The 18,119-nt window shown below is 38.5% G+C and overlaps 1 long non-coding RNA gene across 1 annotated transcript; it reads left to right on the top strand.

The window, feature by feature from the left end:
- Positions 1-8,468: 8,468 nt before the first annotated feature.
- On the top strand, positions 8,469-9,635 carry LOC131022287 (uncharacterized). Its single transcript, XR_009101221.1, has 2 exons — positions 8,469-8,884; positions 9,390-9,635. It is a non-coding gene; the product is annotated as an uncharacterized LOC131022287 (long non-coding RNA).
- The last annotated feature ends 8,484 nt before the right edge of the window (positions 9,636-18,119 follow it).

Below are 18,119 nucleotides of genomic sequence, written 5' to 3'. Positions count from 1 at the left end.
TGTGGTGGAATGTAATGGAGAATTACGGTGTTTATAGTTGGGAGGAAGCCAAGACTGCGTGTGAATTTTTAGTTTAGAACTAATATGAGTATTATTAATGAATAATGTATAGCTCACCTAGTTATGTCTAGACGACTCTATTAAATATGAGGGTTCATGATATTTTAGTTTAGAACTAATATTGTATTTTTAGTTAATAATATTTTCTTTTGATACCCAATGCACCAATGTATATATATATATATATATATATATATATATATAGGAATCGGATTTATATAGATCTCTTAACTTATCGTAGTACGTAGATCCTCTTTTATGCATAATGTTAAATATAATTAAATTCGCATTTTATAAATTTTATATACATATTTGAATTCATATATGCATAACTCCAACTGTACATATATTAATTCGAATATGAATATATAATTCATGAATACATATTTATGTTTAATATTATGCATAAGTATTGGGATCTATGATACTACGATAACACTATGATCTACAAAATCCCAACTATACAGTGAGAATGCTCCTTTTTCGTGAGAAGTGAGATTAATGAATCGGTTAGTATGTAGTGCTGAAAAATGCAATGTATAATGTTGAATAACAGTATTCAAAAAATTAATAAAATTTTCATTCTCTCCAGAATTCGGACTCAGGTAAAAAAATTCTCTCTCTAAGTAAATATCAGCATATGATACATTAAATAAACATTTACATATCAATCTAAGATCTTACCATATGTATGAGTGATCTTATTAGTATAGAGATCTCAACAATTTGTAGATGTTGATATATTCTATGGCTTATATCCACCTGGAAGAAGAAATTTTTTACTTGAGTTCAAGTCCTGTAGGTGGCGAAAATTTTACTAATTTTTTTAATATCGTTATTCAACACCATATACTAACTTGTTCATCATTCTCACTTCTCATGACTTAAACCTAACCATATATATATATATATATATATATATATATATATATATATATATATATAGGGGCGCGCTCCAGTGAGACCCCCTATTTTTCGTGTAATATGAGAACAATGAATAAGACATATAATACTAATGAACAAGACGTATATCTAACGAACAAGATGTATATACTGATGAAAAATAAAATTTAAAAAATTGGTAATGAATAAGATATATATACTGATGAACAAGGCAGCATATACTGATGGTATATACTGATGAATAACAAAATTTAAAATATTCTGCTCCCTCTAGGATTCGGATCCTGCGAAAAAAAAAATCTCCCTCCAGATACAATATCAGCCATAGAATTGATAAAATAAACATATCAGATCGTGTCCTAAAATTTCACTAAAATTAAGGGTTCAATAGAGATCCCCTAAAGTATAGAGATTATAGAACAAATCATAATCACTAGTGGTGATGGACAGTTAAGATGAGTGGTTTTCATTTATTTTTATTTTTAAAATTCTTAAAAATGATTAAAAATTGGTGAAAATACGATTGAGGGTGTATTGGTATATTTAATTTTACTGAACAACTGTACCGAAATTTACTCCAATAGTTAAGGAGTTACCCACCAACACTAACCCCATTTTTCGACCATTCGTCAACCCTACCTATTCACCTCGTTCGATCACTTTTTGCCGACGATTGACAAATCTTTTATTAATGTTCAGTTCATTTTGCCGGAGGCTCGTCGTTTGGTCACCATTAGTTAGCTTGGTTTTCGTCGTCGACTAGTGTACAATAGGTAAATGATGGATTATTCGAAGATTTATGAAAATATCTCAATTCTAAAAATCCAAAAAACTTTATTCTCTTCATATGTAACTCTTGGAATATTATGAGGCTTGTGTTATTTCAATGAAGTTTTATATCATTTGTAAAGATTGACTAAACCAAAGGCGGCGATATTTGACAAGGCTGAAAGCAGCTTGCGATGTATTGGAAACAAATACAAAAATAATATCGATTTACTGACGGATGAACGATGAAAAATTAATTATCATCATTAAAAACTCAACAAAGGAACCAGGGGGCTTAGCCCACTGGCCACCAGGTCCTCACTTAAATGAAGTGACCCGGGTTCGATCCCTCTTGGGAGCGAATTGGAGATTGGAGATATAAGGTGGATTTGGTGAATGGAAAGATAAGGTGGTTCTTGGAGTGGATGGGGAACTAACTACTAACATCTAACATGACTTTGCCCGATTAAAAAAAAAAAAAAAAAAAAAAAAAAAAAAAAAAAAAACTCAACAAAGGATCAACGACGGAAGAAAATGTAACATTAATTTAAGTAAAAAACGTGGGGATTTACCGACTCATATAATTGTAGGGTCTAATTAAAACATTTCTATGATTGACTGCTAAAAGTAATTATTTCAATTATCTTATTTATTTTTGGAGTATGGTTATTTTATTAGTCTTTCAAAACTAATCAGCTGTTAATTTTCACACAATTAAGAAAATGTATTTATCCGCCTCAAAAAAGAAAACGTATTTATTTTTATCTTTAAAAAAATATAATTTATATACCTTTAATTTATTTTGCCCTTATTTACTATTCCGCGCATCATGTTAACAGATAATGGGTAAAATCAATTTAGTATAAGAAATTTTTAATATAATTCCAATTAACAAAATAGACTACACTATAAAACATTTCAAAAAGAAATAACAGATAATTTAATGGGAAGCAGTTGAGTATGTTTTTTAAATTTTAGGCTTTGGCAGTCTTCTTTTTCTTTCTATGAGCGGGAGGTCAATTATAATAGTGCATATAATGAAGTTCTAACTTCTACTAATTAACAATTATAAGTTCTAAGTTAGAACTTATAAAAGAAAATAAAAAAGATTAACAGTAGTCAATGGAAGTTCATAAAAGGCTATGAAAAGGCAGCCGTCCTATTTCCTTTATGCGCGTAGTCTTCACTCAACCTTCTTGGCAGCCATGGAAGGCGTGGCCGCGTGGGTGGCGGTTTAGCTTCACGAATTATAAGGTTCCATTCTATTCTATTTTTTTTTTTGGTTAGAAAAAAGGGAAATTCATTAACCAAGAATCAATGGTACCAGTAGTACCAGCAAGTACAAAGAGAAGAGAAGAAGGCACCCAAAAACAGGGGCCAAAATCTCCAGAGAAGAGAGCAAACATAAAAGAAGGAGCAACAAAACCGCAGAACCCAAAGACAAAAAGCGAGACAGCAGCTAGTCAAGGAGGTTCGTGCAAGAGAACCAATCTCTAAACTCCACCGAACGTGGCAACAGACCATAAACTTCATTCCAACCCCAACCCCATAAACTTCATTCTATTCTATTAAAAGTGGCTTGTATTTCATTTTAGTTCGTTTCATTATAAATGATTTATTTTCATAAATAGAAAATTTTAATCATTAGAAAAGTGTAGGTCCTATTACATTTAACAAATTTACACATTCTTCTTAATTCTTGTGTTGAAAAGTTTTGAGTCATTTATAATGAGACGAAAGTAATAATTATACACACATAGGAAAAGGTCAAAATGAATATCTTTATATATATAAAAGAGAAATGTGTGAAAATAAATTTAATTTGAAGGGTAAAATTGAAATTGAACAAAATACATAAATCATTCTCAAATTAAAAACGTTGACAAACACTTACAACAAATAAGAAAAAAATAAACTGCCATCATGTTCGTAACCGCCGAATTGTAGCTATTTTGTGCAATATTAGATAAATTATTTATTTCTTTCTTTTTTATTTTATTTTGTAGGTAGATCACCATGAAACAAAACTTGTGATCCAAATGGGCGTAACCTGGCTTGTCATCCTATTATTCAGGTTTCAACAAAATTTTCCCCTTGTTTATTTTCTGAATTGGTTGCACCTCAATTATAATTATTCTTTCAAGAATTGGAGTGTGACATTAAAGTTGAGGCAAAAAATGTGCAACACTCAATTGGAGGTGACGGTGATGAAGACGCGGCGTCGGTGTCGATTATCACCTAAAAAGTGTGAATCAAGAGAGGGAGAATGAAACCCTAGAGTTTGGGGATTTAAGATTGGAAAAGAGAGAGAGAAAGAGAGAGAACAATGGTGAACAAGGACGGCTAGTAGCAAGCGAGGAAGGGGGCACTAGCGAGGAGCGAAATAGGGGATACGGCAGCACAGGTAAGGGGATAGGGCGTGCATGGCAAAGAGAGAGGGGGGATGCGACAACGAGTGGTGGCACTGGAAAGAGGCGGCATATGTGAGTAGGTTGGGGGAGAAGGCACAAGGCGAGGAGAGATGGGAAATGCGGCAGCAGGCGGTGGCGGTGGCGGCGGCAGTGACGGGCGGCGTCGGTGGCAGCGGGAAGATAGAGAGAGGGGGAAGGATAGCGGCGGCGGTGAACAAGGTTTAGGGAGGGGATGACAAATGTGGGTTTTTTTTTTTTAATAATCATTAAGGATATATTAGTATATTTACACTAAAAAAATGTTAGTATTGTTAGTTTTTTTTTTTTTTTATCTTTATAGGTATTATTTTCTTTTACTATGTGAGAATATATAGATAGACCTATTAATCCATACAATTAATTTTCATTATAAATACTCCTCTTAAGGTGATTATTTTCTTCACTCACAAAATACTCAACTACTTTTATTAAAATTTGTATCTCTTATTCTTAAGATTATTTTTTCAAAACAAAGAAAAAAATATACTCCCTCTGTCACGTAAGAGAGTATCACATAGGGGATGATAAGAAAAGGTTGGTAGATAATGTGTTGAGTTGAAATAAGTCATTGTGGTTGAACTGATTGTGGGGTTATGTAGAAATGAGTGGTTGTGGTTAAAAATAGAAAGTGAGATCATGCTCCAAAATAGAAGTGATAACTTCTTATGAGACGAGCGAAAATAAAAAATATAGTATAATACTTTCTTATGCAACGAAGAAAGTATTATAAATTTTGCATATATGTGGCACATGCCTAACAAGACAACCTGCTACGTCTTCGGACTACCTCTAGCAACACTTTTAAATGCTTCCTCTGTTTATAAATGTATGCATATGAAGGCGATAATTAATTTTAGGGTCAATAGTATTTTATGTCCCGAACTTTTAGTTTTTCTATAAAATGTCCCGCTATACAAAATTCAATGACGGAAAGTTGACAAAAAACCTCAAGCTTTAAGCGTTTTCCAATAATGGTAGTTCCTAATATGGTTTTCCAACAACAATAGTTGTTAGGTCCTTGAGGGTCTCGAATAGGTGTATGGGGGGATACACACCTATAGGCTATTTTAAATCGAAAACAAACTGACACAACCTTTTTCAGTAAAATGAGTTTAGCAAAACTTAGGTTGGCGACTGATACTGAATACTCTTCAGTAAATAGTTGTCAGTTAAGTCAAAGACTTTAATTGATACATGTTAGGCTTCAGTCGAATTTGTAAAACGGAGTAGTTTTATGAATCTTACCGACTATCTGAATATTTATTAGTTAGACTAATAACACTGGCAGCGGAAAACTTTTCTTTCGAAATGTATGGCAGAGGTCAGCAATATCAGCAGGGCCAGCAGCAGTTCCAGCCAGGAGCACGCCCGCATCCTAACCTTTCTTACGGAAATCCGAGCAATGCTTTGCAGCCTCCACCTGGATTCTCTGTATCTAGCGGAGGAATTATAAATGAGCCGAAGAAAGCATCAATGGAGGATATGATGCAGCAGATGTTAACAGAGATGTCTAGCATGAAGACAACTGTTAATTCAAGGATGACTAATATGGAGACAAATGTGGGAAATAAAATTTCTAATATAGAAAATAATTTCTCAGCACTGTCCAAGCAAGTGCAGATGTTGGAGACTCAAATTGGTCAGATTGCCAACCAAGCAGCTGCGCAGCACAAGTCGAGCCAATTCCCGAGCAACACTACTGTCAATCCAAAGGGCCAGTGCAATGCTATTTTCGATGGCACTCTTTTAAATATTTTAAATCCAGTAATGAGTGTTTATTTTTGTTCATCAGTGAATGAAAACGATTTTTATCCTGATATGAATTCAGCTTATGATCCTGAATTTATATTGTTAAAGCAGTCAATGATATTATTTCAGAGTTATAACTGACTTAGCAAAGTCACGTTATTTTTTTTAAGCGAGATGGAATTTGATTTTATTTTACTCAGGTCGTGAATTATTTCCGACTCAAGAAGTTAATTAAATCTGCGGATTTAATTTAGATATCAGAACAACGAACGAATTAAATCTATGGATTTAATTTAGATTCATTTTATAACTTATCGATTTTAGCGAGATATCACATGTCGAAATCGAGATTTATTTAGATAAACAGTACCAAGCAGATACGAGCACGCGATCCATCTTACAGTTATAGAATCACTGAGACATAGAAAATACATCATTAATTCTTCTCTACATTTTTTTTTATTTCTTTTTCTTCCATCAATATTTGTTCCCCAACTTCTCCACACCATTATCATCACTTTTCCCCACCACTACTCAATTTTTTTTTCCACTACAACAACTTCTCCACCGCACCACTAATTCACCTCCATTCTACACTAACTCCACGAGAAGAGCAGGAGAACTTCACTCATCTTCTGCAAGCATCCAAGAAAATCCTCATCTGTCCATCGTTCCATCAAAGACAAGAAAGCAAACTTGAAAATCAACCAAAGAGAAAAACCCAGCAAGTGTAGATCTTTCTAAAGTTTCAAGCATTTGTTACTCCAGCTAACAATGGAAGAAGTAAAATAAACCATCAGTTCATTTCCCTGCCAAAACTTCAAGAGGTAAATTTGGCTTTAATTCATCCACTTAAATTCTTATACTCCTGTAAGTATTGAGAAAAGCCAACAACCTTCTATTTCAGTTATCATCAATTCAACCACAGCAACATTCCACCGAAACAAACATTCAAGGTGATCAATCTATCTCTGTTAACTCCCTCATGTCGCACAAGTCACAACATCAGATTATGTTTTTAATAAAAGAAGTGAATAGAAAGTAGGAAGGCTTATTCACATAAGAAATACAGAACTTATTGATGAGCAGTATAAGCACCTATAGAGACAACAATAGGATTTAGAACACTTATCTTGCGATAGGAAGAACGACAGCTTTTCCGTTCGGTTGAAACTGAGACGACGATGACAACGGTGAAGGCGACACCCTTCGCCGGAAACAGCGACAACAACGGCGAAACCTCGATGATTTCTGAACCGAAAAGGGTCAGCGGGGACAGAGTTTTGCTGCTCGCCGGACGCGGTCAGAGAAGAACCCCGACGAAGACCACAACTCGCTGATCCCAGGGTCGGCAACGCGACGACGCGATGACTTTTGTTGTTTCCAGAGCAACAGTCGCAGCGGCCATTTGCGAGCTTCCCGGAGTTCAGAAAATAGGAGGGTCAGGCGGCTTAGCTGCTGTCCGTTGATCCAGAGAGAGAAAAAGGGGGTGGACGTGGAGCTGGTCGGCGGAGGTAGAGATGGCGGGCCGATCAGCTGCTGCTCGGCCATGGCCGGAGGAGATTCGAGGGAGCAGAGTGAGAGACGGATCTGGTGGTGAGCGGAGAGAGAGCAGCGGCGGTGGGTTTCGGCTGGAGCAGAGGGGGCTAATTCCGGCGGCTATCTCGCCGGAGGTAGTCCCAGCGACCGTGACCCCGAAAGAGAGAGAGAAGGGAGAACCAAGGGGCTGTGGTTGTCGCCGCTCGCTCCGGCGAACTCCGACGGCGGTGACTTCGAGAGAGAGAGAGACGAACAGATCGAGAGAGAGAGAGGAAGGGGCTGAGCGGTTATTGATTTTGAGGGAGAGCTCGACTGATTCTGGGAGAAGGAGCTCACGGCTGTTCTGAGAGAGAAAGAGTGAGAGCTCGATAAAAAAAGAGAGAGAGAGAATGTATCAGGAAAAAAAAAAAAAAAAAAAGAGAGAACGAGATTTAGAGAGAGAGAGAGCCGAGTATAATTGGAGTTGGGCTCATCTATTTTTTTTATTGGGCTTTCTTTAGTTTTATTGTTATTGGGCTTCTTATTTATTTTAATGTTTGGGCCGAAAATGGGGCCTTTATTTTATTTTAATTTGGGCTCCTTATTTATTTTATGTGGGCCGAACTCCTTTAATTATTTGGGCCTCTACATCTTATTTAATTGAGCCCAGATAAATTTTCATATTATATCTTGGGCTTATTATTTTAATTGGGCTGTTATATTATCTTCGTTGGGCCTCGTTTGATTTTAATTGAGTAGAATGGGTTGGATGATTATTTCAGTTGGGCCTTATTTATTTAATTGCATTTGGGCCTTGCATACTTGATTTAAACTTAGCCAATTTTTCATTATTTATTTATTGGGCCAAGAATTATTTAATTACTTGAGTCCATAAATTAATCCAACTAAACTTTTCAATTTAATTATTGGAATGCCACAACTTATTTAAATCAAGCCCATTTTTGTTTGATTAATTATTAGGCTGTCTTATGTTGAGCCTTTTAATTATTTGAACTTATAATATTATTTCTATTCCTATTTATTAAGCCCGAGAGATTTTTATGAGATTATTCAGCGAATAAGCCGAAATAGTTATTTCTTAGTAACGACCACGAAGGATGGATTTATTTAATTAGCAGGTTAGAACACCTGAGGCGAACGAATTATTTTAGTTAATTACTCAACCACGCAAGATGAAACCTAGTTGGTATTTATTTGATCCAATAGTGAGGATTAATAGTAGTAATTCCCTAATATCATCTTAGAATAATAAGTTCATGCATATGAGGTTCATGCATAGTTAAATACACATTCTCATTTGAGGATTTTTATTCGAGCAAATATCTTATATATGTATATATATTCTCGTAATAAAGGTCAAGGGCGAGATTGATAATCTGTTGAGGAGCTTTTGTATCACAGAAAATCACTATCAGGTGGGCATTACTTTCATATATATCAAATGAGTTTAAATGTTACGTTCAAGCAAGTTATTTCATGACTAAATTAATTGAAGTTATTTCAAATATTGTCTTGCCATAAAATATTTAAATTTCAGTATGATATCTATCTGATGTGACTTTTATAATGTAATCGAATTCGGATCTTGAGCAGTTGATAGCTATCCTGCCAAGGCTAGTGTACACCAGTGACCGTGAGTCATCTAGCGGGTTGGCCGGTCAAGTGACCGTGAGAGGTGGCCACCTCTCCGGCACACAGTTCCAGATACGATAGATTACAAGAGAACTTAGTCTGCAGACGAACTTTAAGAATCACAAATGAATTTAGTAAGCTTGGGCCTTTTAGCGAAAAACTCCCTTGCTGTACTGTTTATGATGGCATGACAATTTACAGTTTTGAAGCATGTATTTTTATACTTAGGCATACGTGCCCACTGAGTACTTTTGTACTCAAGCCCTGCATATATTTCTAAATGTGCAGGTTGAGCAGCTGCCGATGGTGATGAAGTGACGAGCGGGACTCTTTGTCTTATTATGTATTAATGAACTCTAGGGTTACATGTCTTCATACATGTAATCAGAACTGTATTCCGCTGCGTACTCAGAAGTTTTATGCTATTTTGGATAAATCGGAGTTATCCGAACTTATTAGTTATTTGAGTCTATACGACTAAAACTCCGTTATATTAAAAATATCCATGTTGTTAATAATGATGAAATGCGATCCTTTCTTGTTTGATTATTCCCCTTTCTACCCCGCTTCTAATCTCCCTCCATTAGTCACGGTTTCCCCGGCTTAATTATCCTTAATTAGGTCTGGTCGTGACAGAGTGGTATCAGAGCAGTTTATTTGCTCTGAACCCTAGAGTTAACCAATTTTTCTAGTATGATCACTACTATGAAAGAGTCAGTCGACCAAAGCTCATCACTTCATCACATCGTCATGCTCAGCAAGAAAGAAGGTGGTAATGATTTTAAAACATTGAGAAGTTCACGTTCTATATGAATGTACTGATGCTTACATTCAAGTTTTATGCTTTATTGATTGATTAGATATCTCAATGAACTTAGATGCGTTAAGAATGCATGATCACTATTACGAGAAGAACAATAGAAGCTAGAAACTCAGTTATATTTCACTATAGCCATGGTGAAGAGCTAAGAAAGAGGAAGAGAATCCAATGAAAGCAGTGCAAGCAGAGTGCCACGCACGAATCACTGAAGCAGACATAGTTCTTCATTCAGGTTGTTCACGCGAGACGGAACACCTAATCGACTATTGCCTTCGATGATAGTTTAAGTACAATATTGCTTATAAGTGATGAGTGCGACTGATGTAATCAGTTAGCTAATTCCTAATAAGCTGAGACTCGCTTCTAGCCTCGATTATCACTAGCTATGGCTTGAGGATAACCTTCATGATTCATGTATGAACTTCAGAGTTAGACTTACGAGGGGTCAAAATGCTTTGTATATGATGTTATAATATTACGATTAAAGCTATCAGCTTATAGTTTCAGATATTCGGAACCATTCTACTTACAGTACCTATCGCAATAGATAAGGACATGACTGAGAATCCCTATTGATTACGATCACCTACTACGAATTGGAAAGACAAGATGTGATATGGGTACTAGTAGTTACCAACCATTATGATTGATCATAAAAGTTTACGCAAGTGTGTAAGACGAGAGAAGTTCTCGAAGATGGTTTAGAGTTTAATAATAGCTAGAAGCGCCGACAGTGGATCAATGCTGAAACAAAAGAATTAAGATTCTAATGAGACCCTAAGGATATACTCAAGATAAGTATATATACCTTAACCTATCGAGGACATCGCCTCAGTTAGAACGTCTTGGATTATGCATTTAGTCTGGTAGCCGCAATGAGAGCATTGACTAAGGTCATTCTATGACTTAGCATTACACATGGAGACACATACCCTATAAAGGTGCTCAGATGAGCAAAAGCTATTTCCTTATTGAATGTGTGATGATTCAAAAGGTCTTTTGCAATAACACGGAAGAGTGCTTCAAATTATATGGCTGCATTTCAAGCGCTATGTGAAGGAACACTAAGTACTAGAAGTACTACATTAAGATCATATAGAGGAACATTGTTGAGTAAGGTCGAGCCTACCTTATTTCGCCTATAGAAGATGTTTAAGGATTGCATTAAACTAGGAGGTAGACTCCAAGTTTGAGAAGCTCTAGAATATTCTCAAGGACATGTTCAAGATATTAAGAAGAAAGTGGTGATTTTAGACCAAATATACCTTTTGCAGCCAAGGAACAAGAGTTGCCAAGTTCGGAAAAGTATTTCCGAATGACTGAGAAGTAGTTGTGTCGGACCTGGCCAGTCCACATGGCCAAAATCTCAGTAGTCGTCATATATGGGTCTTTAAACCTATATATTTTAAACCTTCATCTGAAAAGCCAAACGGGTTCAGACTATTAGGTCATTTCGTTTCGACCTTTCAGTCAATTCATTTCTACCCTATGGTTATTCATTTTCAATTGTTTGGCAAATTATTGAAACACTTTGCCTAATTGCCATTTGTGATTTGAATCATTGCGATCTACTAGCTGTTGGTAGATTTTTTGTGACCCAAGGACAAACAGATACTCATCAGATTAAATCAGTCAAACATGTATGCTTCAACCCAAGGGTCAAGCACGTAATGCATACAGACAATCTCTTGTGCATTTAGTAGGATCTTATTTGTATATTTAGAAAACGATGATCATTTCGATGCTTTTGAATGCCCCTATGTTGGCTTAGTTATTTTGACTAGTATTAAGTACGGAGACGTGAAACCTTGGGGCGTTCCGTGACTGAGTACTTTTTGTGATGGCTTCGCTAGGTAGCCAGTTCATCATGTGTGGTACTTAAATAGATCTTTGAATCTAGACTTTTATGATGATGTAAAGTCCTCATTGAGGCAATTTTCCTATGTTATATATGGTGACCTTATTGGTCTTTCGCGGCAAGTCATCCCGCTATGTTTTATTTATATATTCGCTTAAGTTTTAGCAAGAGCAGAACTCGATGAGTTAAGGAGTAACTATAGAAATGATAGTATGCCTTGTGATGTTGCATTAACAACTTGTGTTTTGACCTAATAGAATGCCGCCAAAACGAGGACGACCAAGAGGAGGGGGCAGGATTCCCCGAAATGAAAGAAGAGGCCCAGAAACAGGGCCAGAACTAGAACCCGAAATAGTTCAACCACCTGTTCAGCCAGAACGACGGATTGAAGAATTATTCTTGCGACAGAACCCACCTACCTTCAACGGGACAGGAGACCCGGCAGAAGCTGAAACTTGGGTTCGCGCTATTGAACGCATTTTCAACTTCCTGCGTTGCACCGACCAAGAGCGTCTGACTTGTATGTCCTTTCAGTTGACTGGGTCAGCTAATTTCTGGTGGGAAGCAAGGATGAAAACGATGACAGCAGAGCAGATAGAAAACCTGACTTGGGAACAATTCAAAGCCGGTATATATGACAAGTATATACCCAAGAGCTACCGCAAGAAGAAGGAAGCTGAATTTTACAATCTAAAGCAAGGGAAGATGTCGGTAACTCAATACGACAGGATGTTCTGCGATATGTCTAGATATGCGCCGGAACAAGTTGACACAGATGAAAAGATGGCTGAAAAGTTTTGTGCCGGTCTGAGGCACAAAATTAGGATGGCTTTGGCAAGCCACGAAGGATTGTCATACACTGAGTCGCTCAGCCGAGCGTTAGACATTGAGGCAGCCATGCCGGGAGAAAGACCTGCAACTGTACCTGCGCCAGCACCTCCACATGATCAAAGTTATAATCCGAATTTCAAAGGAAAAAGGAGATGGGACAACAGTAACCCTAACCAAGGCGAGAAGAGGCCATGGCAGGGACGGGTCTTCCAGTCACAGGGCTATGGAGGCCAGAGTGCACCGAAACAGATGGGAAATAACCAACAGAGGGCCCCACATTGCCCCAAATGTAATAAAAGTCATGTGGGAATCTGTAAGGCCGGCAGTGATAGTTGCTATATTTGCAACCAGAAGGGGCACTATGCAAACCGGTGTCCGAATAAGCAAAACGGGACGAGTTCAAGGCCGAACCCACCTATCCAGGCTCCACCTCTGCGAGCAATCCAAGCTCTGCCCCAACCATACCCAAGGCAGCAACCACAGTATCAGCAGCACCAACAGCTACAATACCAACCACAACCTCAACAACCGTATGAGCAACAGGCCCGCCAACAACAGCAGCGACAACAGAAACAACATGAAAAGCCTCGTCATGCTAGAGCCTATGCTATGAGGCAGAAACAGCCCGAGAACAACCAGGGAAACCTGGCAGGTATGGGCATGCTACTCAATACTCCTGTTGTACTTCTATTTGATACGAGCGCATCGCATACTTTCATTTCAAGTATATGTGTTGACACATTAAAACTTAAAATGGAAAAAGCTGGCCAGGAGTTGAGTATATCATCACCTATAGGAGGGATGACGACAGTAGATCATGTGTGCTTGAACCTAGAACTGAACATAGAGTCACTCAAGATTGTAGTGAACAACTCGTATGTTATACCGATGGGAGATGTGGACATAATCCTAGGAATGGACTGGCTAGCCGAGAACTATGCCACCATCCTTTGTAACGAAAGACGGATATCATTTCGACCCCCAGGAAGGGAGCCGTCACATTTCCACGGAATTAGTATGGGAAGAAGAAAGATGATCATCTCCGCCCTACAAGCAACGAAAATGATGAAAAAGGGATACCCAGCTTACCTCGTATACTTGCACGGAGAACTGGGTACTGAAAAGAGCATAAAAGATATAGCAATTGTACGGGACTTTTCAGATGTATTTCCAGAGATTCTGACAGGGCCACCACCGGACAGACCAATTGAGTTTACCATTGATTTGGAGCCCGGGGCAGCTCCCATTTCAAAGGCACCGTACCGGATGGCTCCTAAAGAGTTGGAAGAACTCAAGATACAACTGCAAGAACTTTTGGAACTTGGATTCATTAGGCCAAGTGTATCACCTTGGGGTGCACCCGTACTTTTCGTGAAGAAAAAGGATGGCACATTGCGAATGTGCATAGACTATAGAGAACTGAACAAAGTGACACTCAAGAACAAATATCCTTTATCAAGGATAGATGACCTCTTCGACCAGCTCAAGGGAGCAAGCATGTTCTTAAAGATTGATTTGCGGTCTGGTTATCACCAGCTGAAGATTCGACCAGAAGACGTACCTAAGACGGCATTCCGAACTAGGTATGGCCACTACGAATTTGTAGTTGTGCCATTCGGGCTAACTAATGCGCCAGCCGTGTTCATGGACCTCATGAATCGAGTGTTCCATCCGTACTTAGACAAATTTGTCTTGGTATTCATAGATGACATCCTGATCTACTCGAAGAATGAGAAAGACCATGAGGAACATCTGAGAATTGTCCTAGAAACGTTAAGGACGGAGCGCCTTTATGTCAAATTCAGCAAGTGTGAGTTTTAGCTCAGCGAAGTCACGTTTTTAGGACATATTGTGTCATCTGAAGGGATTAAAGTGGACCCTGAGAAAGTACAAGCGGTGCGCGAATGGAGATCGCCTACTAACCCTAATGAGATAAGAAGTTTCTTAGGATTGGCAGGTTACTATCGGAGGTTTATGGAAGGATTTTCCAAAATTGCAAGGCCAAAGACGCAACTACTCAGGAAGGGAATAAAATTTTCTTGGACAGAGGAGTGCGAGAAGAGCTTTAAAGAACTCAAGGAAAAGTTGACTACGGCACCAGTGTTAGCCGTTCCAACAGCTGATAAGGAATACGTGATCTACACAGACGCGTCCAAAAATGGACTTGGCTGCGTGCTGATGCAAGAAGGAAGAGTGATAGCATATGCGTCACGACAGCTTAGGCCACATGAACTGAATTACCCGACTCATGATCTGGAGTTAGCTGCAGTGGTGCATGCGCTGAAGATTTGGAGACACCACCTATATGGAGTTAGGTGTGAGATATTCACAGACCACAAAAGCCTGAAGTACTTTTTCGAGCAAAAGGACCTTAACATGAGACAAAGGAGGTGGCTCGAACTAGTGAAGGATTATGACTGTGGTATTAACTATCACCCGGGTAAGGCCAATGTAGTAGCTGATGCATTGAGCCGTAAAACTCAATCTAGGTTGGGATGTCTCGTCACCCAAAAGAATGAGCTCATCAAAGAGTTTGGAAAAATGAGCATAGAAGTGGTTAAACCACCAGGGACGATAGCAAGCGTTGTTGCAACAATACCTAGTTTGAGAAAGATGATTGTAGAAGCACAAAGAAAAGACGAGAAAATGGAGAAACTACGGGAAGCAGTAAGGAGAGGAGGAGTCAAGAATTATCAAGAAGCAGCAGATAATGCTATCCTCTTTGAGGGAAGAATATGCATCCCCCACGATGATGAGCTTAAGGATAAAATCATGAGTGAGGCTCACGATACCCCTTATACTGCCCACCCAGGGAGTACTAAGATGTATCAGGACCTAAAGAAACACTTTTGGTGGGAAGGCATGAAGAGAGACATAGCGTCATTTGTGGAGAAATGCCTGACATGCCAACAGGTGAAGGCCTTACACCAAAGGCCATATGGAAAACTGCAACCGTTGGAAATTCCAGAATGGAAGTGGGAGCACATCGCAATGGATTTTGTGACCAGTTTGCCCAAAACAAAGAGAGGAAACACTGCCATTTGGGTAATAGTGGATCGACTCACAAAATGTGCTCATTTTATACCAATACCGATCACACACGGGTCAGACAAGCTAGCTCAGTTGTATGTTCGAGAGATTGTACGCTTACACGGTGTACCCGTGTCAATCACATCAGATCGAGACTCAAAGTTCACATCTAGATTTTGGATGAGCTTACAGAAGGAGTTAGGCACGAGGCTAAATTTCAGCACCGCCTTTCACCCGCAGACAGATGGGCAGTCTGAAAGGACAATTCAGACCCTCGAAGATATGTTAAGAACAGTGGTATTAGACAGAGGTGGAAGTTGGGAAGTAGTGCTGCCGTTGATTGAATTTGCCTATAATAACAGTTACCAGGCAACTATCGATATGGCACCATTTGAGGCATTATATGGAAGAAAATGTAGATCACCGCTTTATTGGGATGAAGTGGGTGAGAGAAAAGTTTTAGGACCAGACATGGTCAATGAGATGGTTGAGATAGTCCGCCAGATCAGAGGGCGAATAAAAGAGGCACAAGATAGACAGAAATCTTACGCTGATGCACGTCGAACTGAGTTATGTTTTGAAATAGGAGACAAGGTCTTCCTAAAGGTATCTCCTACCAAGGGGATAACTAGGTTTGGTGTCAAGGGAAAACTTAGGCCCCGATTCGTAGGACCTTATGAGATTTTGGAGAGAATAGGCCCAGTAGCCTATAGGTTGGCGTTACCGCCAAGCTTTGGAAACGTTCACAATGTTTTCCACGTATCACAATTCAGAAAATACGTTTTCGATCCAAAGCACATAATCCACCAAGAAGAGATGATCCTTTGCCCAGACTTGAGCTATGAAGAGAGACCAGAGGCCATTCTAGATCGAAAAGTACAACAACTCAGGAATAAGGCAATCACATCAGTGAAAGTCTTATGGAGACACCACGGACAAGAGGAAGCCACGTGGGAGCTTGAAGACAAAATGAAGGAGAAATACCCCGAACTGTTTTAGAAGAAATATGCAAATTTCGGGACGAAATTTTTGTTAAGAGGGGTAGTATGTAGTGACCCGCTCTTTTATATATTTTAAATCCAGTAATGAGTGTTTATTTTTGTTCATCAGTGAATGAAAACGATTTTTATCCTGATATGAATTCAGCTTATGATCCTGAATTTATATTGTTAAAGCAGTCAATGATATTATTTCAGAGTTATAACTGACTTAGCAAAGTCACGTTATTTTTTTAAGCGAGATGGAATTTGATTTTATTTTACTCAGGTCGTGAATTATTTCCGACTCAAGAAGTTAATTAAATCTGCGGATTTAATTTAGATATCAGAACAACGAACGAATTAAATCTATGGATTTAATTTAGATTCATTTTATAACTTATCGATTTTAGCGAGATATCACATGTCGAAATCGAGATTTATTTAGATAAACAGTACCAAGCAGATACGAGCACGCGATCCATCTTACAGTTATAGAATCACTGAGACATAGAAAATACATCATTAATTCTTCTCTACATTTTTTTTTATTTCTTTTTCTTCCATCAATATTTGTTCCCCAACTTCTCCACACCATTATCATCACTTTTCCCCACCACTACTCAATTTTTTTTTCCACTACAACAACTTCTCCACCGCACCACTAATTCACCTCCATTCTACACTAACTCCACGAGAAGAGCAGGAGAACTTCACTCATCTTCTGCAAGCATCCAAGAAAATCCTCATCTGTCCATCGTTCCATCAAAGACAAGAAAGCAAACTTGAAAATCAACCAAAGAGAAAAACCCAGCAAGTGTAGATCTTTCTAAAGTTTCAAGCATTTGCTACTCCAGCTAACAATGGAAGAAGTAAAATAAACCATCAGTTCATTTCCCTGCCAAAACTTCAAGAGGTAAATTTGGCTTTAATTCATCCACTTAAATTCTTATACTCCTGTAAGTATTGAGAAAAGCCAACAACCTTCTATTTCAGTTATCATCAATTCAACCACAGCAACATTCCACCGAAACAAACATTCAAGGTGATCAATCTATCTCTGTTAACTCCCTCATGTCGCACAAGTCACAACATCAGATTATGTTTTTAATAAAAGAAGTGAATAGAAAGTAGGAAGGCTTATTCACATAAGAAATACAGAACTTATTGATGAGCAGTATAAGCACCTATAGAGACAACAATAGGATTTAGAACACTTATCTTGCGATAGGAAGAACGACAGCTTTTCCGTTCGGTTGAAACTGAGACGACGATGACAACGGTGAAGGCGACACCCTTCGCCGGAAACAGCGACAACAACGGCGAAACCTCGATGATTTCTGAACCGAAAAGGGTCAGCGGGGACAGAGTTTTGCTGCTCGCCGGACGCGGTCAGAGAAGAACCCCGACGAAGACCACAACTCGCTGATCCCAGGGTCGGCAACGCGACGACGCGACGACTTTTGTTGTTTCCAGAGCAACAGTCGCAGCGGCCATTTGCG

Source organism: Salvia miltiorrhiza, chromosome 4, assembly GCF_028751815.1.
Source record: "Salvia miltiorrhiza cultivar Shanhuang (shh) chromosome 4, IMPLAD_Smil_shh, whole genome shotgun sequence".
Lineage (NCBI taxonomy): Eukaryota > Viridiplantae > Streptophyta > Magnoliopsida > Lamiales > Lamiaceae > Salvia > Salvia miltiorrhiza.
This window is presented reverse-complemented; position numbering and strand designations above follow the sequence as displayed.